Below are 25,499 nucleotides of genomic sequence, written 5' to 3'. Positions count from 1 at the left end.
TGGTAATTAGGTGAGAAAAAGAAATAAAAAGCATCCAGATTGGAATGGAAAAAGTAAAACTAGCTCATATTTGCGCATGAAATCATCTTGCATATAGTAAATCCTAAGAAAAGCACAAAAATTGGGCATAATAAATATGTTCAGAATAGTTGCAGGATACAAGATCAATATGCAAAAATTAATTGTATGTCTATAACTAGCAAGAACAATCAGAAAATAAGACAATGATTTCATCTATAATGACATCAAATTTAAAGTACTTAGAAATAAATTTAAAATAAGTTCAAGACATATATACTGAAAACGATAAAACCACTGAAAGAAATTAAAGAAGACTTTAAAAAATGAAAAGTTATTCAATTACAATTGATTGGAATATTTCAAATATTATTATGATATCAATACTCCCCGAATTGATCTACAGATGCAGTGCAATCCCTATCAAAATTCCAGATGGCTTTTCTGTAGGTATTAGTAAGCTCATTATAAAATTCATGTGGAAATTCAAGGGACCCAGAGGAACCAAAACAATACTGAAAAGGAACAAACTTGGAATACTCACACTTTCTACTTTAAAAACACAAAGCTATAGTGATCAAGACTGTGTAGTATAGGCATAAAAATAGACATACACATCCACATAGACGGAATAGAATTGAGAATCCAGACAAAAAAAAACTCTTACATTTTTGGTCAATTGATTTTTGACATGGGGGAAATAGTCTTTCAACAAATGTTGCTAAGACAACTGATATCCACATGCAAAAGGGTGAACTTGGATCCTTATCTCTCTATGTACAAAAGTTAACTGAAAAGGGCCAGAGACCTTCATGTGAGAGCTGAAAATACAAAACTTTTAGAAGAAAATATAGATGTGAATCTTCATGTCCTCAGATTAGGCAATGGTTTCTTAGCCATGACACCAAGAGCACAAGTTGCAAAGAAAAATGTAAATTGCATTTCATCAAAGTAAAACACTTTTGTGCTTCAAAGAATATAATCAATAAAGTGAAAACCCACAGAATGAGAAAGAATTTTTGTAAATCATACATTTCATAAGGGACTTGTATCCAGAATAAAAAATGTATATACAATGCTACAATAAAAAGAAAAATAATCCAATTTTAAAATGGGCAAAAGATTGGAATAAGCATTTCTCCAAAGAGGATATATAAATGGTCAAAAACACATGACAAAATGCTCACATTATTAGGGAAATACAAATCAAAACTGCAATGAGATGTCACTTCATGTCCACTAGGATGACTATAAAAAACAGACAATAACAGGCGTTGATGAGGATATGGAGAGCTTAAACCTCATACATTGCTAGTAGGAATGTAAAATTAATGCAGCTGCTTTGGAAAAACAGTTTGGCAGCTCCTCAAAAAGTTGAACATAGAATTGCCATATGACCCAGCAATTCCACTCCTAGGTATATAAAAAAATTGAAGACGTATGTCCATACAAAAACTTGTATATCATTGTTTATAGCAGCCTTGTTCATAAAAGCCCTAAAATGGAAACAACTCAATGTCCATCAATTGATGAATGGATAAACAAAATGTGGTATAGCTATACAATGGAATATTATTTAGTGATCAAAAGGAATAAAATACTAACACATGCTACAACATGGATGGATCTTAATATCATTATGCTAAGAAGCTGGACATAAGAAGTCACGTATTGTACAATTCCACTTATACAAAATGTCCAGATTAGGGAAATCCACAGATACACAAAGTAAATTAGTGGTTGTCAGAGGTTAGGAAGTTGATGGAATGGGGATGAATGCTAATGGATGTGTGGCTCGTTTTTGGGGTGACAAAAATATTCTGGAATTAGATAGCAGTGATAGCTGCATAACCCTGTGAACTTATTAAAATACTGAATTGTACACTTAAAAATGAATTTTATGTATGCAAATTATATCTCAATAAAGTTTTTATATATTAACAAGACAAAACAAAACAGTAGATGGGCCTCAAGCTTTGGTCCCAAGTCTATTCTTTTTCTGCATTTTCCCTGGGCAATCTCTTTGACTCCTATGGCTTCAGCTATAACCGAGGTACCTGTCAATCTCAAGTTTTTATCTCTATCACAAATCTCTCCTCTGAGTTTCTCTGAATTTCCTACTTGAAGGTTTCAAAAGCACCTCTCATTTGACATAACCCAGGCTAAAATTTTGCTTTCCCTTTCTGCACCAAAGCCTGGTCTTCCTTCAGTGTTGTCTATTCAGCAAGTGGCACCACCATCCACTGGTTTACCAGAGTTGGAAATGGGAATGACACTTTCTTGTTCTTATGCCTTGTTGGTGTTTAGGAGGTAAAATAAACGACAGTCTCTTTCCTCGGCTCAAGTTGATATTCAATGATGTCAGGTTGATATGGAAGAAGATCTTGTTGTCAGCTTTATTACTGATAAAGCCAGTACTGGAAAATATGGCTTAGTTGCTTGGTACCAGGTGATTTCCCAACACTGAGCCCCAGATGTAGGCACACTGAACACTCATTTATAAGCAGAACCAACAACTGCAGCCTCCCCAAACAGGGCCCTGTCTCTGCCTAGCTTAGGGCAAACAGGAGCAGACAGAGATATGTATTTTCAGTGGTCAGAAAGAGGAGGGATCTGGGAGAGAGACATAAACTTGGAATTTGTGGGTATCTCAATTGTAGCTCAGCCATAAGAGTGGGAGATGGCCTGGGGAGAGTATAGAGAAAGAATAGGATTCAAGACTAAGGCTTGAGGCTGGTCAACTTTAAAGGCTGCATAGAGGAATATGAGCTTTTGATGGAGACAGAGCACCAGCCAGAAAAGGAGTGAAGTAATTGTGGTGTTGTGAAAGTCCATGGAAGAGTGTTTCAAGAAGGAAGGAGGCATCAAGCATCTTTATGCAGGGCCTTTGCACCTGTTGTTCTCAGCTGACTGTTCTTCCCCACCTTTTTAGCTGCTTTAATTACTACTCATTTCTCCATCTAAGTGGCATTCCCACAGGGAAATCTTCCCTTATTCCTGACTGCCAGGCCTGGGTTAATCTCTTTCCCCCTTTACATGCTCTTATGGTCCCTGTAAATTTCCTACAACCCCTTGTGTTGACTGAAATATGATTAATACAAATGTAATTTATTAATTGAAATGTAATTAAATGCATGGGTATCATTCAAGTCCCCACTTCACTGTTACTTCCATGACAGTCTATTCACCTCTCTAACCCTTTGCTAAAAAATATTGGTGAGTATATAAACAAATCAGGGAACCATTGTAACAGTTTCGCATAATAAGGGGTAGGTTTCAGGCTCATGTGTGGGTGTTATTTTTGGAAATAGTGACGCTCTGTAGAAAATGCACTTGCCTCCTATGATTCATATTTTCTACTAAATAAAGATAGGGAATAAAATGTATTTGGACTTGAGGCCTGAATTTCAGTGAGCTTTCCTTTCAAGAGGCACCGGGGAGATTATCCTGCAAACTGTTGACCTTCCTGGAAGATTTTGAAAACCCACACCTGCGAATGGGAAGACCCTTTGTGCTTCCTGAGTGTTTGGTGAGTGACACTGAGTGCTTGACAGTGGGGAGGTCTGGGCTCTTTTCTATAAAGATTTTATGGCAGTGACAATGGGATGAGAGCATTTCTCACATGCAGCAGAGCAGAGTTTGTCTCGTGTAGCTCTCCTGTGCTTGCAGCAATGAACCTTTGAGGATCGTCCTGCCATCTTGAACAACACATATACCTTCTTGTGCTCATTTGGACATCTTTTTAGTCTTATTGGGCTCTCTCTAATGGAGAGACACAGTGATCAATTTCACAACTAGGTATGTGGTCATAAAAAACTCATGAGCCGAAGTCCTCTGATGTTTGCAGTTTTCTTCCTCCACTTTTAAAAGTCAGCTTGAAGTTGGGTGATTCTAGTCACCCACTGGGTGTGAGCTGGGTTCCTACATGGACCATGTCTGGGACTTCTTAGATGTACTGATGATTGGGTGATGATGGAAATCTGGATCTGCTCACCCTTAAGACCTGTGTTAGCCCTTCTTCACACTGCTATAAAGAACTAACTGCAGCTGGGTAACTTGTAAACAAAGAGGTTTAATTGACTCACCGTTCTGCGTGGCTGGGGAGGTCTCAGGAAACTTAGAATCATGGCAGAAGGTGAAGGCGAAGCAAGGCATGTCTTACATGGTGTCAGGAGAGAGGGAGAAAGGGAGAGGAGGAGAAGGGGAGACGGGGAGAGGGGGAGAGAGAGAGGCAGGTGAAAGAGGGAGGGAGGGAGGGAGGGAGAGAGCGAGACAGCGAGAGAGAGCGAGAGCAGGGGAAGAGCCATACACTTATCAAACAACCAGATCTCGTGAGAATGCTATCACGAGAACAGCAAGGGGGAAATCCACGCCCATGATTCAATCACCTCCCACCAGACCACTCCCCCAGCATGTGAAGATTATTTGAGATGAGATTTGGGTGGGAACACAGAGCCAAACCATATCAAGAACCATCTGTGCTTAATATGCCTCTGCTCATTATTGGGATTTAACTCAATAGCAGTATAAGTTACTGTGAATATTTGCTGAAAAGCATAACCTACTGACCTCTGTGGGGACATTAAAGGTATACTACCAGAACTCATAATTTTGTCCTTCTTTCCAAAGCTTTCCTGGAGTAGCCTTTTACTAGGGGTAGAGACGGAGAAGTACAGAAGAATGCATTTTGAAGAATCATTTTCTCCTCTCTGTCTCCTTTGACAAGGATTGCTGGGTGTCTGGTTAAACAAGCGGCATCCTATACACCCTGACCTCGGCCCTTGCCACTACCTCCTCCTTCAGAGCCTTGGTTGTCCCATAGTTGCTACCTGTACCCTACCTAAGGCCCCTGCCTTTCATGTGGTCGAACTCACACTGTTGGGGACCAAGAAAAACAAGCTTAGCTGGTAATAGCACAGTCTTAGGAGTCAGACAGACTTGGGTTTGAACACTTGGTGACCTTGGGCAAGTTACTTAGCTTTTCTGGAACTCTGTTTCCTCACCTGGAAGACTGAGATAATAGTACCCACTGCCTCATGAGGTAGTTGGAGGAATAAATGAACTAATGCAGACAAAGCAGAGTGCCCGGAACGTCAAGTTGTCAAATAACTGTCAGTTATCATCATTGCCTTCATCCTCATCATCATCATTATATCCATCAGTAAATTTTAGTTACAAGTGACAGAAGCACAACTTAAGTGAATTTAAGCAAAGAAAGAAAATAGTTTGGCTTGGTTAACTGAAATGTCCAAGAACAGACTTAATCTAGAGGTTCAACAACATCATCCGTGCTCAATCTGTCTCTGAATCTCACTTTGCTTTTTTTCTATCTTGGCTTTATCCTCCAGCAGGTGGATAAAAAGATAACTGAAGGACCCTAGCCCACAGAGGCTCAATCTGCTTCTCCTCCAACCACAAGGCCTGTGTATATGCATGGGGACACTCCAACCCATGTGTCCAAGCTCCAGCCACAAATCTATCTCCCAGAATACAGTCTCCCCTTGTTCTCAGAAACGCAGACTGTGGAAGAAGCCTCCATGGGCCCTGAAATAGGCTCAAGGCTCTTTGGGAAGGAATTCCAGGGTCCTGGGCATCAGGAGCATGGTGTAAAAGTGAGAACGGAAAGGATGCAGGCTCAAGATGGGCATGTTCAGTTGTTCCCACAGAATTGTCACCCCATGGGGAAGGGTAGGGCCAGATGAGGACCAGAACAGAACTTTTTAATGTGCAGGCGCCCTGGTTCCCAGGTCTAAGAGAGGTATTTACTTACTAAGTAGCATATTTATTCACATAGTGATTGCTGTGAAACAGTCTAACACAATGCAATCCAGGATATAATTACATGTTGTGGAGGTTTTAGAGAAGAGAGGGATGGATGCCAACAGGAAAGAGGGTCTTGGAGGATGGAGAGATTGGGATAGGCCCAGGGCATAGAGAAGGCATTCCAGGTGAGGAGAGTTAAGTGAACAAGAGGCTGAGAGATCACACTAGGTCTGCCGTATGTAGGCACAATAGGGAGCCCAGCCTAGTAAGACAGAAGGTGTGTGCGGGAGAAATAGGAGAAGGCTAGGGGGTGGGGGTGGGAGTGAGGGGGTTGGAGGAGACATTTAGCAGGGCTCTAAGGGGGAGGTCAGCTCCAAATCTGTTACCATAAGAATTACGGAGTCTTTGAAGTTTGTGAATAGAGGATGATGGTTGGAAGTGGTGATTGAGAAGCTGGAGCTGAAAGCATGATGCTGGTGGATAAAATGGCCCAGAGCGGAGATCTAGGTTAGTAGATGAGGAATCAGACCAGGGCTACTGTGAAGATGACAAATTAGGGGGAAGTAGAGAAGGAGGAATGCTCATACATACTCCACGGAAGAGGCTACACTAACAAAGTGACCACATCCAGATCTGATGTCCCCAGAAGAACCAAGTACCTAGCACCAAGTGAGTTGCACATGAATGTGTTGCCAAGTTCAGCTGTTGCAGTAGATGGGATGGACACATGTCCAGTCTTATTTGGTGGTTATGATGACCATCTTAACTGCATGAGGTGTTGACTTTTTTCTTTTTTCTTTTTTTTTTTTTTTTGAGACGGAGTCTCGCTCTGTCCCCCAGGCTGGAGTGCAGTGGCGCGATCTCCACCTCCCATGTTCACGCCATTCTCCTTCCTCAGCCTCCCGAGTAGCTGGGACTACAGGTGCCCGCCAACATGCCCGGCTAATTTTTTGTATTTTTAGTAGAGATGGGGTCTCACCGTGTTAGCCAGGATGGTCTCGATCTCCTGACCTCGTGATCCGCCGGCCTTGGCCTCCCAAAGTGTTGGGATTACAGGCGTGAGCCACCGTGCCCGGCCAGTGTTTGCTTTTCAATTTTATTCCAGTCTCATGATGGGCAAATTAAATGCAGTGAGTCCATGGGGCTTGGCCTGGCGAGGGTTACCACCTCTGGGTGTCCCATGGACAGAGCTGGCACCTTGGGCTCAGGCTGACACACTGGTGAGGTTCCTCTGGCCAGAATGGAGGGCTTTTCCCTGGATGGCTTTGCTGGGCAGTTTGTAGGGCCCTGTTTGTTGGTACGGGGTGAATGTGTACTTGAACGCATTTGTAAAGGGGGCTTCCAATCCTGGCCTGTGCCCACTGGCTTCTCACATAAGGAAGGGTCTCCACAGTGCCTGCCAGCTTCATGACTAGAGCGCTGGTGCCCGCAGGTCCAGGTGGGTCCCACCAAAGCCTTGGCTCCTACAGCATGGGGCATACACAGGGACTCAAGGGTATTCCTGGGAGTGAAAAAATCATGCACGGCCATGTGTTGCAGTTCTAGCCTTAAAGCTGGGCAATTTTTAATTACATGGTGTCAGTCAACCCATAATTGTTTATTGATCACCTACCATGTACTCTGCATTGTGTTGAATGCTGCATGAGACACAGAAGAAATTCAAAGGACTTCTAAAGAATCTAGAGGTTTTGAGTCAGAGGACTTTGGTTCAAGTCCCAGCTCTACCATTTACTGGTTATGTGGACTTTAATAAGTCTTTCAACAGTTTCCTTATCTGTAAAGTTGGCACAGAAACACAACCTATCTGACAATATTGATAGAGAAATACATGAGATAGCTATAATGATATCATAAGCTGACAGATATTTATTCTAATTGAATATGTGGAGACTAAAAAATTGATAATTTTCTAATGTTTAATAATAAAAATCCTCCAGTTCTATAATTCAATAGTTCTATGAAACTTTTTCTCGCTCCCAGGAAACATGTCATCTGACTGTAGGAATAAAACTAAGACACGTGTATAACAGCAATGAATACAAGAGAGAAAATATACCATATTTAATGAGACAGAGCATAAGAGCCATTTGGTATTTTCTCAACTTTGATGTCATTTTCTTCCTTCCTGATTGTCACATTTCTACAAGTATCTGGTTTCTCCACAGGCTCCTGAATGTGGAAAGTATCTGTAGCTAAGAGACAATTAGAAGCCACTGTCTCCCCAGCCGCTGTTTACAGATGGGGTGACCAAGGCCTGGGGAAGAGAGGAGTCCTGCCTTGCAAAGATAGTGCCGTTAGGAAGTGGTAGGACCAGGACTTGACCTCTACTGGTTCTTTCCAATCTACTCTGCTGCCCTCTGACCTGGCAGTCATCCACAAGGTGTGAGATCTGGGTGATGAAGGGGCACCTCCCCACTTCACTGCAGGCCACTCTTTGCTTTCCTGTCCTGGGTGGTCCCTCACACATAACCATGTCTTTATAATAATTTATTTTGGCATGAACACACACACACACACACACACACACACACTCACAGAAGAAAGGGAATTTTCAAGTAGGAAATAGGTGGGGAGATAGGTAAGCTAGCCCTCAGCGCTTCTGTCCCCCAGCAGGGTGCACTCCCCCTGACCTTAGGCCTTTTAGGCCCACACAATCCTCATCTCAAGGAAGGATGGCCCATAGCTGCTACTCTCTGTGTGATCCCTCACCAGAAGAGAACGGACCATGAGATCCAGGAGAGAATTTAAAAAATGCCTGAGTCTGACCCTGACCCTATGAGCTGGAATGGAAGAGGAAGGCGGGGCCACCAGAGCAGCTGCAGCAATAAGAATTTGCTTTAGGTGCTTCGGTGGCGGGAGTGGAGGGGAGCAGTCGTCAGCCTCCCCTGGAGCTAAGCACTGGAGCAGGGGGCGTCCAAGTGCTCTTCTTGGTTTTGCCATTTTCATATCTGGCAGGAGCTACTAATCCTTCATTACCGAAAATAACTTCTTTATCCAGGACCCAATCACTGTGAAACCTCATATTATCAGGATGCTGTTCCTTCAGTTTCTACAGTAACCTATGTTCCTAATGATGTCCCTGAGGCCCTGCAACGCCCTGGAACGCCTTCTGAATCATTGAGGAGTATGCGGTTGTGTTCAGTCTAGTTTCAATGTGAAGGGATTCTTACTGTGTTTTTCCAAAGCACGAAATAAATGGCAACTCATGGCAACTACTCAAATGCTCTAGAGAAACAAAAGACACCTGTCTATGGAATGACAGTATGGACCAGTCATTTCAGCCACTCTGGACGTCCTGACATCCATGCTAATCTACATGTACCTGCATATGGTGAATCCATGTGTATCTACCTCAGCTCTGGTTCTATCTATGATGTTTTGTGTTTGTTATCTGGGGTTTGAGGACATGCATTTTTTGCTTATCCTGCTTTGCTTTTTGACTGCAAACTCCTCAAGAGTATGAAACATCCCTCATTGGTTCTCTGTCTTCCAAACATGCTTCTCTGCTGACGGTGGTCACCCAGGTACTAAGTTCATGGAGCTGCTAAGCTCACTACAGGGCCATCTCTAGTCAGAAAACTGCCAGTTCCCTCTAGACAAGTGTCATCTGCAGAAAAATAAACCTACCTCCCAAAAGTGATCAATCCTTGGGTCTGCATTTCCCAAGTACTTTGGCTCTTTTTCCTGGAAGTCAGTCTGCCAGCACATCTCCAAGGAGAGCTATCCACATCACAGTTTCTGCGTGCTGTCTTCACATACTGCCTTAATTACATTATTGCCTCCAGGGACAGGAGGTGGTGAACTGAATGGGGGAAACAGCAGGCAGGGCAGAGGCAATAAGGAAACCTTGGCAATGATATGATAGGGGGCACAGATGTGGCCTTGCATTCTTTCTATGAAGTGACCTCTATAACTTAAGAGGACAAGAACCTTATGTGTCCAGTTCCCCTTTATATTCTTAGCACTGAGGTGAGTGCTAAGTTTATGTTCAATAAATATTTGCTGAAGGAATGACACTTGGACTTCCAAGCCAGTTCAGCCCTTCATGAACTCTCCGGGTCTTTTGCTTTTCCTCATCTCTAAAATGAGAGGGCTGCTGCTGTAGTTCATTTATACTGCTGTATTATATTCTACTGCATAGATCTCAGACATATCATGTTGCGTGGGAAAGAAAAGTAAATATTAGATAATGACATGCAATATTAATTACCATCTTTCAAAGCTAAAAAAAAAAGCAAAAGTAAACAATATGCTGTTCAGGGATACATAGTATATCAGTCAGCTATTGCCACAATAATGCTGCCTAACAAATGACTCCAAAACTCAGTGGCTGACAACATTCATGTATTCTTACCCAGGTGTCTGTGGATTGGCTGGGAGTTGGTTAATCCAGGCTGGGCTCAGTTGCGCTTAGTTCTAACTTCAGATTGGGTCCAGGTCTTCCCCATAGGTCTCTCATCCTCCTTGGAGCAGCAGGTGACCTGAAGCATGTTTTTCTCATGGCAGAGGCAGAAATACAAGAGGGGAACGTGGAAACAGGTGATTCCTCTTAAGGCCTGGGCTCAGAATTTTCACCCTGTCACAGCCTGCAACATTCTACTGACCAAAGCAAATCTAACATCTTGGGCAGAGAAATGTATTTCACTTCCAATGGAAGGAACTGCCAAATTATATGTCAAAGGAAGGATATTTAACTCAGAGCAATAATGCAATCTACCATGCTAACATATTTGGCAAAACTATAAAAATCATTGTTGGTGGGGGGGGGGCTATAAACATAAAGTCCCGGATAGTGGTTATTTCTGTTGGGGAAGTAGGAGGGACATCAATTGTAATGGTCTGGTTCTAAGGTTGAGTGGTGGGTTCACAGGTTTTATTATTATGCTTTATAATTTGCATACATATTATCCTGCACATATGAAATGTTACATAATTAAAACAGTACATTTAAATAAATAGGTAAAGGGTGTCATCCAACTATACGAGAGGTTCTTTTCAGTGGTAACATTATATGTTCTACAGTTCTAAGGTAAGCAGGAACTAGGAGCTCACCTCTGGAGATGGAAAGCTCCTGAACGTTCAGCAGGAATCCTGGCCACCCGGCACCCAGGCTCAGACAGAGGCCTTTCTTAGTGTGGGAAGGTGAGAAGATGTATTCCTTGCCTAGAGAGCTATGAGAAGTCTCTAGGAAACAATTCAATTCAGATGTGAGACAGCACAGAGAGCCCTTGTTTCAACTGCTGGCTGACTTGGCTGCATATCCCAATGGATACTCTGGCCTTGGGAGAGTTAGGTTATCCTCTCAGTCTGTTTCCCTGTTCACGGAGGAGAGGTCGCTATGTCATATCTCGGAGGATGGCTATGAATCTTAGAATGAGGGAGTTTCTATTTGATTTCTGATGTTGAGCAGACAGGCCGTGAGGCATAGTGTGTTGCAAAGTTGAATACCTGTGTCTGAATCTGACTGTACCGCTGGTGAGATGGGGATGGGTCCTCAGGCAGTAAGTTAACTTTTCCAGTTCTCCGTTGCTTTCTGTAATGTAATGGTATATGTTCTGTGGTTGAAATGAATGCTATGTGTTATGTACCTGACACATAGAGGGGAGGGCTCCATAAATGTTAATCCCTTTCCCCTCCCACTTCCATCCTGTACGCAGCTTCCTTCCATCGATGGCACAAAGATGGTGGGGGAAAGAGGTCAAGTTCATGACCAGGTGTCTTCAGGAGGAGAGACGGCATGGATGTTGAATCCAGGCTCCTTGGTTGAAAGGGTGTCTCAGGTGTGGGTACTGGGAGGGGGTTGGGCCTAGGGAAGGATTATGTTTTCCATTATTCAAACATCTCCAATTTCAGCCTCCAATTTGGGGAAGCAAAATAATTTTGGCCCCCCAAGCAGTATCTGTCTCTGGAACTCATTATCTGCTTTGTTAAGTTCAGAGGCATTCTGATAAGGGTAATTGAATTAGGCTTCTCAGGACTCCTACAAGCAGGCTGGCTGCCACAGTAGGGGGTCTTGCTGTCCAGGCTTCTTGACACGCAGGCTCTCCCTCCACTGTTCTGCTTTGGAGTGGGCCCTCCTGGGGGTTGCAGTGCCTTGGGCTTGGCCTTTGAAGATCTCTGCATTGCAGGGAAGCCTCTCTACACTCCAGAGTCTCATCATGCTTCCCAGGGTCCTGCTTTAAATCTCTTCCCAGCCCACTTTGGAGGCCTCTGGAAGTGAGGGGGGCAAGAAGTCTTCCCTTGAGGTGGAGGAATTTCTGGAGGTCAAGGAAATGTCCACCCGGGGACAAAAGAGCAAGAGGTCAAGGTTCAAATGATGTTGACCTAAATTTTTCCCAATTCCAGAAGGTTTTTTTTTGTTTGTTTGTTTTTCCCTCAGGGAAACTTGCTTCCACCCTTCTCACAGATGTGGCAGGGCTCTGACACCTGAAATGACAGAAGCCTGGTCATTTGGAGATATTATTATGACAGCAGCCACTCAAGTTTTCAAACATCTGCAATAAGAGTTACATGACCCCTGTCAGAATGTGTGCAGACCAGGCCCCTATTTCTGACACCTTGGCCATGGTCTCTATACTCCCACCCATTCTTCCTCTTCTTGTGACCTGGCACTAAAAAACCTCATCAGGCCTGTTTGCCGCACACCTCTTAGGAGTTGTTTTTATTTCCTCCCATCGAACCAAGGTCTCATGGAAACTCAGCATAAAGGGAACAGTAACCATGCAGTGTGCCCTTCAAGGTCAGAGCAAGACCTTTCAGTTCCATGAATCTGTTAGTCCCGCCTCATTTCTCCAACCTCTGCCCACCAGGCAGCCCTACGTATCCATCCCCTGATGAGCCCACTGAGCTCCCATCAGTATTATAAGCAAAAGTAATGTATTTCAGAGACTACTAGAACAGATCTGGGTTCAAACCCCAACTCTAGAATTTACTACCAGTGTGATGTTTGGTAACCTGAGAGGATTAGCATTACGCAAAGGCTCCCGAACTTCCTCAGTTCATAGTGTTTTTAGCATCTCAGTAATTTTTCACAGTATCTCTAGGCCTTAAGAAAAATGTGTTTCATTCATCAGGAAGTTAGAACCAAACTATGTAATAGGAATTTATGTCCTGACAAAGTAATTACATATAAATTGAAAGAAAAAAGTAATAGTTTGATTTTATTCTTTTTTTTTTTTTTTTTGAGAAGGAGTCTCACTGTCACCCAGGCTGGAGTGCAGTGGTGCGATCTCGGCTCACTGCAACCTCTGCCTCCTGGGTTCAAGTGATTCTCCTGCCTCAACCTCCTGAGTAGCTGGGATTATAGGCATGCACCACCACACCCGGCTAATTTTGTATTTTTAGTAGAGATGGGGTTTCACCATGTTAGCCAGGCTGGTCTTGAACCCCTGACCTCAAGTGATCTGCCCACCTTGGCCTCCAAAAGTGCTACGATTACAGGTGTGAGCCACCGCACCTGGCTGATTTTATTCTTAAGTAGTAACGATTGCTTATTAATGGGATGCAGACACCTATTGGGCACTGTACAACTTCTCAGACCTTGGAATCTGACTGAACATTGCTTCCCTCATCTCCTGTTACATATTGACTTTCATAGCTCCACAAAGATGTGACATCATCAAAAGGAATGCAGTATGATCTAATGTTGAAACTGTGAACTGCCTTGAGCTAGTAGTTTGCACAGTGTCTAACAGACATTAAGCATCATGATATTACCCTCAAAAATTTAAAATAATCCACGGTCTCCCTACAAATTTGCTTTGGCATCCAGAGTGGGAACTGTAGCAGTAGTGTTTGAAAAGTACCTAACATATTGTAGACATTTAAAAAATGGCAGCTATTATGACTTCTCTTTGAACTTTTAAAGTCACATTTGGTTGCCCTATGACCGAATTGCCGTGCCACCAGGCTAGACTACAGTCTCCCTGAAGGTTGACTTATCTAGGTATCCCCTATGAATGGAACAGAGTATGTGTTGGGTAAATGTTTCTTTAATGGTGGATGGATGGATGGCTTTTGGACCGCTCATCTCTTGGTTCATCTGTATTTACAAGCATGTGTGTATCTATCCATTATTGCATCTATGCATCCTATAAGCAGTGGAAACTTGACTTCTTTGTCAGCTGGAGCTGCCTCTCAACCCCTGTCCCATTCTAATGGATGGTGTTGACTTCTCTTCCCCTTTCTGTCTACCTCATGTTGCCTTGAAGAACCATCATCCTTTGGGCATCAGCTCTAGGATTATCTTTCATGCCTGTAGCTTGTTTTCTCAAAGTCTCTTCAAATTCTTGTAGGATAGAAGCAGGCCTAACTCGCCCATGAATTCCTGCATTTTCTGGTGTGGAATGTTGCTTACAGGGCTGACTGTAGACTAGGTGCTCAGTAAATACTTGCTACATGAATGACTTGATTTATGTTGTGGTTTTATGCAGAAACCAATGTCAACATTTTGATAAACTTGTCTAGTGACTCATTAATTACAAAATATGCAGCAAGTGAGAAGCCAGTACAGCCTCATGGCTCAGTGAAGGAAAGAAGAGTCAGAACAACTTCAGCAGTCAGCGAGGGCTTCACTGAGGAGGGCGCCACAACTGGATGTTGAATGGTGGGCAGGATTCAGAGGAGCCAAAGGAAGGAGGCAGGCATTCAGGACTGGGATGATAGGGCACAGCAAGAAAAATGGCCTGGAGGAAGAAATGGGCTGGGTGCGTGAGGGCCCAGAGAAGCAAAGGGCTTACTTGTATAGAGAGAGAATGAGATGGAATTCCAAGGAGTAACGTTGGCTAAGAAAATCCTAAGATCTTGAAAGCTAGGAGGAAGCAGTTTAAAATGTGAACATTAGCAGTTAACTGGAAGGTATACTACAGAGTTGGCTGCATAAAGGTGGTTCCACCATATTGAATCACTTTACCTAGGGAAAGGGGACAAGGGGTGGAGGGAAAATTAAAATAATATGCCCAGTTACAGGAGAAGTCCAAATGAAAACATTTTGCTTGGGTTTAACTGGCCATAGGTCTGATGGTTTTCTATCCACCACACAAGTAAATAGCTCAAGGGCAGGCTGCCCGCCAGCATAAGCCTTTGTGTGGAAAATACTGCCAGTGTGGCCATGGAAAATGCCCTCTTGCTGACCATAATTATACAGAATGTGTGCAAATAAAAGCTGAAAGAAAACCCTTTTGCAGAAGCATGGTTTTTTCTGTTCATATTTTGACAGAGTGGAAGAGAAATTCACAGACCATTTTCTCATTCTCCCAGTTGGGGCAGAATGAGCTCATGCTGCATGGCTGGGCTGGGGGTTGGGTTTCAGTGAGAGGCCTAAAAACTGGTTTCTCCACAGAGGCCTACATTGATGGGTCTTTCAGTCCTGAGATGGCTTGGTGTGGGGATGAGGGTCATTGAGGAGAAGGCCGCAGAGGCCGTTTCTTTGTTTAGCTCTGATTAACCAGAAAGGTTTGATCTTCTTCAGCCAAAGGGAGATGGGAGAAGTTGGGGGTGTTTAAAGCATGATATCTACTTTTTAAGGTGAACTTCAGCAGAAGGTAATTCTTCTGTGTCCCCAACTCTTTCATGTGGTTCCCATCAGAGACAATTTCTGACTCTGAATAAGCCCAGAGCATGACAAATGTCTCCTAGAGAGAGTCCTCTTTAAGCCACAGGATAACAGATTTTGTTCCTTCAAGTTTTACAACTGCCCTTCCAGAAAACTGCCTGTCCTCTTCTTCTCTTGGATATTTTTAGGAACACTTGAGTGAAAAACACTTGAATGAAGAGTTGGTATTTGCCAGTCTGGCAGTGATGCATGCCTGGATTACCTGGTCCCATCAGGACTGGGCTCCAAAGTGCAAAGAGGCAAAGGATCGACAGCTGCTTTGGTCCAGCTCTGAGCTGCAAGGAGAAGAGAGATACGCTCAGGGTCCCTGCAATTGTAGAAGATTTATTGCAGGACACACATGCAGTGGAGCTGGAAATGGTCTAGGAACTAGAAAATTAGAAGAGTCCAAGGTAACCCTGGAGACCAGTCCCCTTCCCAACATCTCTTGGTCTGTCTGCCTGTCTGGCTCATTCTCTCTGCTTACTCATGGATTCTTTACTTCACCTTGCCTAGGGCCCATCACGACTGCCAGCTTCCTTCACTTCAGCAACTCTCTGTACAACTTTTGGCCTCTATCTCCAATGTTATCTGGCTATTTCTCAGTTTCTTTCTTTCTTTTTTTTTTTTTAAAGACAGAGTCTTGCTCTGTCACCCAGGCTGGAGTGCAGTGGCACAATCTCGGCTCACTGGAACCTCTGCCTCCCAGGTTCAAACAATTCTCCTGCCTCAGCCTCCCGAGCAGCTGTGACTATAGGCACGTGCCCAGCCTCAGTTTCTTAAGAGAAATATAAAGGGCTCAACTAGCCTTGATCATTTGGAGGGGGCAGGGTCTAATGGTCTGGTCAGCTCATGGTTTGGTTGCCCTTGTGTTGAGCACCCACCCAGAGCGCAGTTCATGGAGGGGTGGACAACATAAGGAGCAGAGGTTATGAGTTGGGGTGTGGACAAAGCAAGGACCACTTGCCATATCTATTACAATAATCATTCTGAACAGCACTGACAGGGAAGGCTGTGGTGAGACTACACACATCGTTTTGATCAGTTTAGCTAACATTTATTTCAAATGTAAAAAAAATATTTTTTTGGCCAGGTGCAGTAGCTCACACCTGTAATCCCAGCACTCTGGGAGACTGAGGCGGGTGGATCACTTGATGTCAGGAGTTCAAGACCTGCCTGGCCAACATGGTGAAACCCTGTCTCTACAAAAATACACAAAAATTAGCCAGGTATGGTGGCACATGCCTGTAGTTCCAGCTACTCAGGAGGCTGAGGCAGGAGAATCGCTGGAACCCAGGACGTGGAGGTTGCAGTGAGCCAAGATCATGCCACTGCACTCCAGCCTGGGTGAAAAAGTGAGACCCTGTCTCAAAGGAAAAAAATTATTTTTATGAGAAGAAAGAACCTGATAATGAATACCAGGGGACTGTGACATAGTCTAAGACACGTAGGTATATTTGTACCCAATAATACCCAAATAGCCTGGTAAATAATCTATACTTCTCACTTCAACTCTTTAGTGTCATGTTGGAGAAAAAAACCTCATATTCCATCAAAAACAAAGCAAACCTTATTCAACTGGCTGTTTGCATTTTTAAAATGTGTTTTGTGTTTTAAACATATCATCTATTCAAAGGAGATGAGAGGAATTATAATGTTTAGGTTAAAACCCCCATTTCTTTTTAAACTTAACTTCTTGGGAAGACAACCCTACTTTGTCATAACCAATGCCTCAGGATATGTAAATGCAACCGTGACCTGCCAACATGTATTTAGCATATTCTGGACTCTGTGACAGGTCCCCTTAGTTACAGTAGATGTTGTATTCAGGCATGGCAGAGGGACATGGCAAAGTTTGGGTATAGAATTTAGGATTACATTTTGCTACTAGTAACACATATCCAAATAGCACTAGATAAGACAAAGAAGTTCATTTTTCTCCCGAGTCAAAGTTTACAACAACCCATGGCTTTGCTGTGTTCATTCCAGCCTTGGGAACTCCAATTCTCAGGGGTGGTCCTCCTCCTCCTGTGGTCCAAGACAGAGCTGCACCTGTTGAAACAGCTCTGTTTCAAGCAGTAGGAAGGAGGAAGAGGGAAAGAAGTAGCACAGGGCATGTGCTAGCTTTGTCTTAAGGAAGGTCCTGGCCAAGCAGAACTTTGGGAGGCCGAGGAGAGAGGATAGCTTGGGGCCAGGAGTTTGAGGCCAGCCTGGGCAACATCATGAGACCCTGTGGCTACAAAAAATAAAAAATTAGCTGGGCATGGTGGTGCATGCCTGTAGTCCCAGATACTCGGGAGGCTAAGGCGAGAAGATCACTTGAGCCTAGGAGTTTGAGGATGCAGTGAGCCATGTTTGTGCCACTGCACTGCAGCCTGGGTGACAGAGCAAGACCCTGTCTTAAACAAACAAAACTACAAAAAAGGTCCTTAGACTGTGCTACATGGACTTCTGCTTACACTCCATTGGTCAAAGCTTAGTCATATGCCACACCTAACTACAAGAGACAGAAATGTAGTCTTTATTCCAGAAAGCCACTTGCCCGATAAAATAACTATGCATATGAATCAGGGTTCTCTAGAGAAACAGAATCAATAGTTTGTGCAAGTCTATGGAAAGAGACTTATTATATGGAACTGATTTACATGATTATGGAGGCAAGCAAGTCTAAAATCTGCAGGTAGGCTGGCAGGCTGGAGAATTCTCTCTTACTCAGGGGAGGCAGGTCTTTTGGTTCTATTCAGGCCTTCAACTGATAGGATGAGGCCCACCCACATTATGGAAGGCAATCTGTTTTATTCAGATTCCACTGATTTAAATGTTGTCCATCTCATCCAAAAACACCCTCACAGAAGCAGCCAGAATGACATTCGACCAAATATCAGAGCATCCCAAGGCCCAACCAAGTGACACACAAGATTAACCATCACACATACAAGAAAGGAATTAACCTTTACATTATGGAAGAAGTGGAGCCGGATATTGGGGACAATAGCAGTCTCTATCACTCTGGGAACCAGCAACCTCTTTTTTTTTTTTTTTTTTTTTTTTTTTTTTTGAGACAGAGTCTCCCTCTGTCACTCAGGCTGGAGTGCAGTGGTGCAGTCTCGGCTCACTGCAACCTCCGCCTCCAGGTTCAAGCGGTTCTCCTGCCTCAGCCTCCTAAGTAGCTGGAATTACAGACGCCTGCCACCATGCCGGGCTAATTTTTGTATTTTTAGTAGAGACAGGGTTTCACCACATTGGTCAGGCTGGTCTCGAACTCCTGACCTCGTAATCCGCCGGCCTCAGCTTCCCAAAGTGCTGGGATTACAGGCATGTGCCACCACGCCCAGCAAGCAACCTCTTTTTTTTTTTTTTTTTTTTTGAGATTTTGAATCAGAAGCATGTTATAATTTAATTTATGATTTATGTTTCAAAGATAACCGCAATGTAACCACCCAACAGGTTCATGTTGCCTGCTGCCTAGACAAGGCCAATTTATCAAGACAGGGGAATTGCAATAGAGAAAGAGTAATTCATGCAGGGCCAGCTGTATGGGAGACTAGAGTTTTATTATTACTCAAAATAGTCTCCCTGAGAATTTGGGGATTAGAGTTTTTTTTTTTTTTTTTTTTTTAGTCTTTTTTTTTTTTTTTCTTTTTTATTGATCATTCTTGGGTGTTTCTCGCAGAGGGGGATTTGGCAGGGTCACAGGACAATAGTGGAGGGAAGGTCAGCAGATAAACAAGTGAACAAAGTTCTCTGGTTTTCCTAGGCAGAGGACCCTGCGGCCTTCCGCAGTGTTTGTGTCCCTGGGTACTTGAGATTAAGGAGTGGTGATGACTCTTAACGAACATGCTGCCTTCAAGCATCTGTTTAACAAAGCACATCTTGCACCGCCCTTAATCCATTCAACCCTGAGTGGATACAGCACATGTTTCAGAGAGCACAGGGTTGGGGGTAAGGTCACAGATCAACAGGATCCCAAGGCAGAAGAATTTTTCTTAGTACAGAACAAAATGAAAAGTCTCCCATGTCTACCTCTTTCTACACAGACACAGCAACCATCCAATTTCTCAATCTTTTCCCCACCTTTCCCCCCTTTCTATTCCACAAAACCGCCATTGTCTTCATGGCCCGTTCTCAATGAGCTGTTGAGTACACCTCCCAGATGGGGTGGTGGCCGGGCAGAGGAGCTCCTCACTTCCCAGTAGGGGCGGCCGGGCAGAAGCGCCCCTCACCTCCCGGACGGGGCGGCTGGCCGGGCGGGGGGCTGACCCCCCCCACCTCCCTCCCGGACGGGGCGGCTGGCCGGGCGGGGGGCTGACCCCCCCACCTCCCTCCCGGACGGGGCGGCTGGCCGGGCGGGGGGCTGACCCCCCACCTCCCTCCCGGACGGGGCGGCTGGCCGGGCGGGGGGCTGACCCCCCCACCTCCCTCCCGGAGGGGGCGGCTGGCCAGGCAGAGGGGCTCCTCACTTCCCGGTAGGGGCGGCTGGGCAGAGGCGCCCCTCACCTCCCGGACAGGGCGGCTGGCCGGGCGGGGGGCTGATCCCCCCACCTCCCTCCCGGACGGGGCGGCTGGCCGGGCGGGGGGCTGACCCCCCCACCTCCCTCCCGGACGGGGCGGCTGGCCGGGCGGGGGGCTGACCCCCCACCTCCCTCCCGGACGGGGCGGCTGGCCGGGCGGGGGGCTGACCCCCCCACCTCCCTCCCGGACGGGGCGGCTGGCCGGGCGGGGGGCTGACCCCCCAACCTCCCTCCCGGACGGGGCGGCTGGCCGGGCGGGGGGCTGACCCCCCACCTCCCTCCCGGACGGGGCGGCTGGCCGGGCGGGGGGCTGACCCCCCCACCTCCCTCCCGGACGGGGCGGCTGGCCGGGCGGGGGGCTGACCCCCCCACCTCCCTCCCGGACGGGGCAGCTGGCCGGGTCGGGGGCTGACCCCCCAACCTCCCTCCCGGACGGGGCGGCTGGCCGGGCAGAGGGGCTCCTCACTTCCCAGAAGGGGCGGCCGGGCAGAGGCGCCCCTCACCTCCCGGATGGGGCGGCTGGCCGGGCGGGGGGCTAACCCCCCCACCTCCCTCCCGGACGGGGCGGCTGGCCGGGCCGGGGGCTGACCCCCCCCACCTCCCTCCCAGACAGAGCGGCTGGCCAGGCAGAGGGGCTCCTCACTTCCCAGAAGGGGCGGCCGGGCAGAGGCGCCCCTCACCTCCCGGATGGGGCGGCTGGCCAGGCGGGGGGCTAACCCCCCCACCTCCCTCCCGGACGGGGCGGCTGGCCGGGCCGGGGGCTGACCCCCCCACCTCCCTCCCAGACAGAGCGGCTGGCCGGGCAGAGGGGCTCCTCACTTCCCAGTAGGGGCGGCCGGGCAGAGGCGCCCCCCCCACCTCCTGGACAGGGAGGCTGGCCGGGCAGGGGGCTGATCCCCCCACCTCCCTCCCGGACGGGGCGGCTGGCCAGGCGGGGGGCTGATCCCCCCACCTCCCTCCCGGACGGGGCGGCTGGCCGGGCGGGGGGCTGACCCCCCCACCTCCCTCCCGGATGGGGCGGCTGGCCGGGAGGGGGGCTGACCCCCCCACCTCCCTCCCGGACGGGGCGGCTGGCCGGGCAGAGGGGCTCCTCACTTCCCAGTAGGGGCGGCCGGGCAGAGGCACCCCTCGCCTCCCGGATGGGGCGGCTGGCCAGGCGGGGGGCTGACCCCCCCACCTCCCTCCCGGACGAGGCGGCTGGCCGGGCAGAGGGGCTCCTCACTTCCCGGTAGGGGCGGCCGGGCAGAGGTGCCCCTCACCTCCCGGACGGGGCGGCTGGCCGGGTGGGGGGCTGACCCCCCCACCTCCCTCCCAGACGAGGAGGGAGGACGCTCCTCACTTCTCAGACGGGGTGGCTGCCGGGCGGAGGGGCTCCTCACTTCTCAGACGGGGCGGTTGCCAGGCAGAGGGTCTCCTCACTTCTCAGACAGGGCGGCCGGGCAGAGACACTCCTCACATCCCGGACGGGGCGGCAGGGCAGAGGTGCTCCCCACATCTCAGACGATGGGCGGCCGGGCAGAGACGCTCCTCACTTCCCAGATGTGATGGCGGCCGGGAAGAGGCGCTCCTCACTTCCTAGATGGGATGGCGGCCGGGCAGAGACGCTCCTCACTTTCCAGACTGGGCAGCCAGGCAGAGGGGCTCCTCACATCCCAGACGATGGGCAGTCAGGCGGAGACGCTCCTCACTTCCCAGACGGGGTGGCTGCCAGGCAGAGGCTGCAATCTCGGCACTTAGGGAGGCCAAGGCAGGCGGCTGGGAGGTGGTTGTAGCGAGCCGAGATCACGCCACTGCACTCCAGCCTGGGCGCCATTGAGCACTGAGTTAACGAGACTCCGTCTGCAATCCCGGCACCTCGGGAGGCCGAGGCTGGCGGATCACTCGCGGTTAGGAGCTGGAGACCAGCCCAGCCGACACATCGAAACCCCATCTCCACCAAAAAAATACGAAAACCAGTCAGGCGTGGCGGCGCACGCCTGCAATCGCAGGCACTCGGCAGGCTGAGGCAGGAGAATCGGGCAGGGAGGTTGCAGTGAGCTGAGATGGCAGCAGTACCGTCCAGCTTCTGCTCGGCATCAGAGGGAGACCGTGGAAAGAGGGGAGAGGGGAGAGGGGGGAGGGGGGAGGGGAGAGGGGAGAGGGGAGAGGGGAGAGGGGGGAGGGGGGAGGGGAGAGGGGAGAGGGGAGAGGGAAGAGGGGAGAGGGGAGAGGGAGCTCTATCTACCGCAACCTCTTTTATAAGCAAGAATGTAAAATATCTGAGGGCAATGATTGTCGCCATCATAATTGCAATTTTCATGATACTTTGCACAATAATGGTAACCAACAAATATTTGTTGTGTTAATAAAGAACATATTCAGTGTGCAGAGATGATTAAAATGAGCTGGAACCACAGAGGAGAACAAACTCAGCAAACTTTTTCTAACAAGGCTCAGAAAGCACATATTTTCAACTTCGTGGGCCATGTGGTCTCTGGCCCAGCTCTCCAACTCTGCACTTGTAGATGAAAGCAGCCACAAGATAATATGTAAATGGATGGATGTGGCCAGATTTGACCCAAGGGCAGCAGTGTGCCAAACCCTGGACAAGACTATCAAACTGGGAAGGATCTAGCCTCTCATTTTATAGGAAACCGGAGCAAATTGTCTTGCTCAAGGTTACACCTTGGTCAGTGGCAGCAGAACCAGGACTAGATCATAGGTCTCCTAACTCCTTGTTCAGTACTTAAGACTTATCACTCAAAAATTAATTTTTGAGGGTTAACAATGTGTAATGGACAGCTCTTGTTCCTCACTCAATTTCACAGACCTTGGAATAACAGATGTGATGTGATGTGTGTGTGTGTATGTGTGCACGTGCTTGTGTATGTGTGTTAACAGCCATGGGGAAGGATCATTGTCCTGCCATGGGCCTGAGAGGGCACAGGTGTTTCATGACAACATCACATCCACCTCCATGGATTCCTTGTCAGAGGAAACAGAGCAGAGTACGCCGATCCCACACCTACCACCTCCTGAAGTCATTCATGCCTTAACGAGGGGCATAGACTGAGACCTGGTCTTATCTGTCAGCTGTCAAACTGGACAGGATACCATATGAGAAGAGGATGCCAGGGCAGGTGCATGCTGGGAAAAAGAAAGCCGGGCCCACTTTCCAGAGCCTGAGATGCTATCCATATAAAGCAACTTCTGCCACTGTGGCGGCCATCACTACTCTATGGCTGTGCTGTCCAATGTGGTAGTGTGTGTAGCTATTGGGTACTTGAAATGTGGCTAGTGTGACTGAAGAAATGAATTTCAAATGTATTTCATGTTAGTTCATTTAAATTTAAATGTAAAAACCTAATACTTGATGAAGTCATTAGAAAACTTTTAAGTCTGTGTGGAACAACTTGCATATGTGAATCTACTTTTTCAATGGGATATTTTATGAAATCTACATATGGATCAAGTTTTTCTGATGCAAATTTAGCATATGAGTAGAGATTTTAAATACACAACAGGATCTCACAGTGTTAATGAAAAATAAACAAATTTAAAATATCTCAATAGTTTTGTATTTTAATTACATGTTGAAATGACAGTTTGTGCCTCAGAAGAAGGAGAAAAAAAAAACAAACAAAAACTGGCTGGGTGCAGTGGCTCATGCCTGTACTCCCAGCACTTTGGGAGGCCAAGGCAGGAGGATTATTTGAGCCCAGGAATTCAAGATCAGCCTGGGCAATATGGCAAGACTCTGTGTCTATTTAAAAACAAAATTGTTAAAAAGGAAATGATACTTTGGATATTTTGTGTTAAATTATATTATTAAAATTAATTTCAACTTTTTAAAAAACTTTTTTGTGGTGTGGCTACTAGAAAATGTAAAATGACATAAGTAACTCATGTTATATTACTAAGGGACAGTGCTCTCGTGGAGACACTAGCCTCTCATCCTTAGGAATGACCTGGTTTGCTCCTTGGCCCGCAATTTCCCTCTTAGCACCTATAGCAAATTTTGTCTAAACCAGGACTCCACAATATCTCTGCCTGATCTCTAATTGTTTCATAAAATCACCCTTCTCTCCTTCCTTGTTGAAAGTGGAAGGAGGGAAGAGACGTCATCCTCAACAGAGTAGGGTCACACTAAGGAGGTAATTGGAATGATTCTTGAGCTGGGGATCTGAAAACTGGGACTTTGCACCAATTTCATGGCAATCATGAGACATGCCAGTTAGCACACATGACAGTTAACACACGAGAAAGCTGCTTTACCTCTCTGGATTTCAGATTCTCCATCTACCAAGTGAAAGTAAGATTTCTTGCCCTCTTCTTAGGGCTATTTTAAACATAAGAATTAATATCTGTGGAGAGCTTGAAAAAATGAAAGTGCTATTCTAATGTGAAATAATTTGCATTCACAAAGTGGAGGGATTCTGCTCCTTCCCACCCTCCTTCTCTCCTTCTATCCATTTAGCAAATGCTAAACTTCCTGTGGGCCAGGGCTGCACTTGGCTTCCCTGTGCATCACAGAGCATCTTCCTTACCTGGCCCCATCCTATCCTCTTCCTGCTAGGAGAATCCTGGTTGTCTAAATGGCTCACTCCTCACCTTCTGTAATCACCTCCAATTCGCAAACACAGCTTTGGGGCCAACAGTGGTTTATCCAATTTCATCTTCATCATGAACCCTCCATGAATCTCTGAGGAAGAAATCAGCTCACACGCTGTGTTTCAGGCCCACCATTACTCTCTGCATGATGAAATGTACACAGAGACTCTCAAAATTGGTGTTAAAAGCACATAAACCTCTCGGGTTGTTGAGATTCTTGCCCAAGTAGGGAGAATGTGTAATATCACTAAAAGCAAGTATGATGGATAAAAATGAATGATGGCCCCTTCTAAACGTAAACGGAGCTGCTCATCCTTCAGGGCTGTTTATAAATAGAGGGGAGTCCATTTGTTTGGGATCCCGAGGACAGGCCGGCACTCCATTTAGATAACGACCACATTTCGTGCCCAGCCGCCACTCTCTGGCTTGTAAGGTGGCGATTAATCAAACAGTGTTTTGGTTTCTCCCGATATACATCTAGTCCTTCCGGTTGAGAGTGAGCTGAAGATGGCTTCCACAGTTTACAGAACAGCTGGGGCCTGTACATTAGAAAGTGGCCAGGACGAGGGCCTATCAGGCTGGACATTCCAGTTGGAATTTTTGGTTGGGAGCAGCTGCATGGATGGGAATTCCAGAAGTTTAATCTAGTGTCAGCCTGGCCTTCTGGGACATCACTGACTTGTGCTCAGTCCGAGTGAGGGAATATCCCTTCTCATTAAGATGGAGACCTTGAGGTGAAGGAATACCAGAACTGGAATAATTGGAAGACATACCATTTTTCTGATAATGTCATTTGTGAGACATAGACCAAGGATAACAGAGTCTCTCCCCTGGCCTCCCTGCCTCCATCAGCAGGAGTAAAGAGGGGGTCCCAGTGTTCTGGGTGCTCATGCAAGACACTCCCACCCCAACACGCCCAGGCTTATGACCACAGTCTGCCTTGCAGGCCATCAAAGCTTATTTCATCAAGCCCCTTATTCTGCTTATGTCCATCACGCCAAGAAGCCCAGGGCTCCCAGATCATC

This window comes from Pan troglodytes, chromosome 12 (genome assembly GCF_028858775.2).
Source record: "Pan troglodytes isolate AG18354 chromosome 12, NHGRI_mPanTro3-v2.0_pri, whole genome shotgun sequence".
In the NCBI taxonomy this organism is placed as follows: Eukaryota; Metazoa; Chordata; class Mammalia; order Primates; family Hominidae; genus Pan; species Pan troglodytes.
This window is presented reverse-complemented; position numbering follows the sequence as displayed.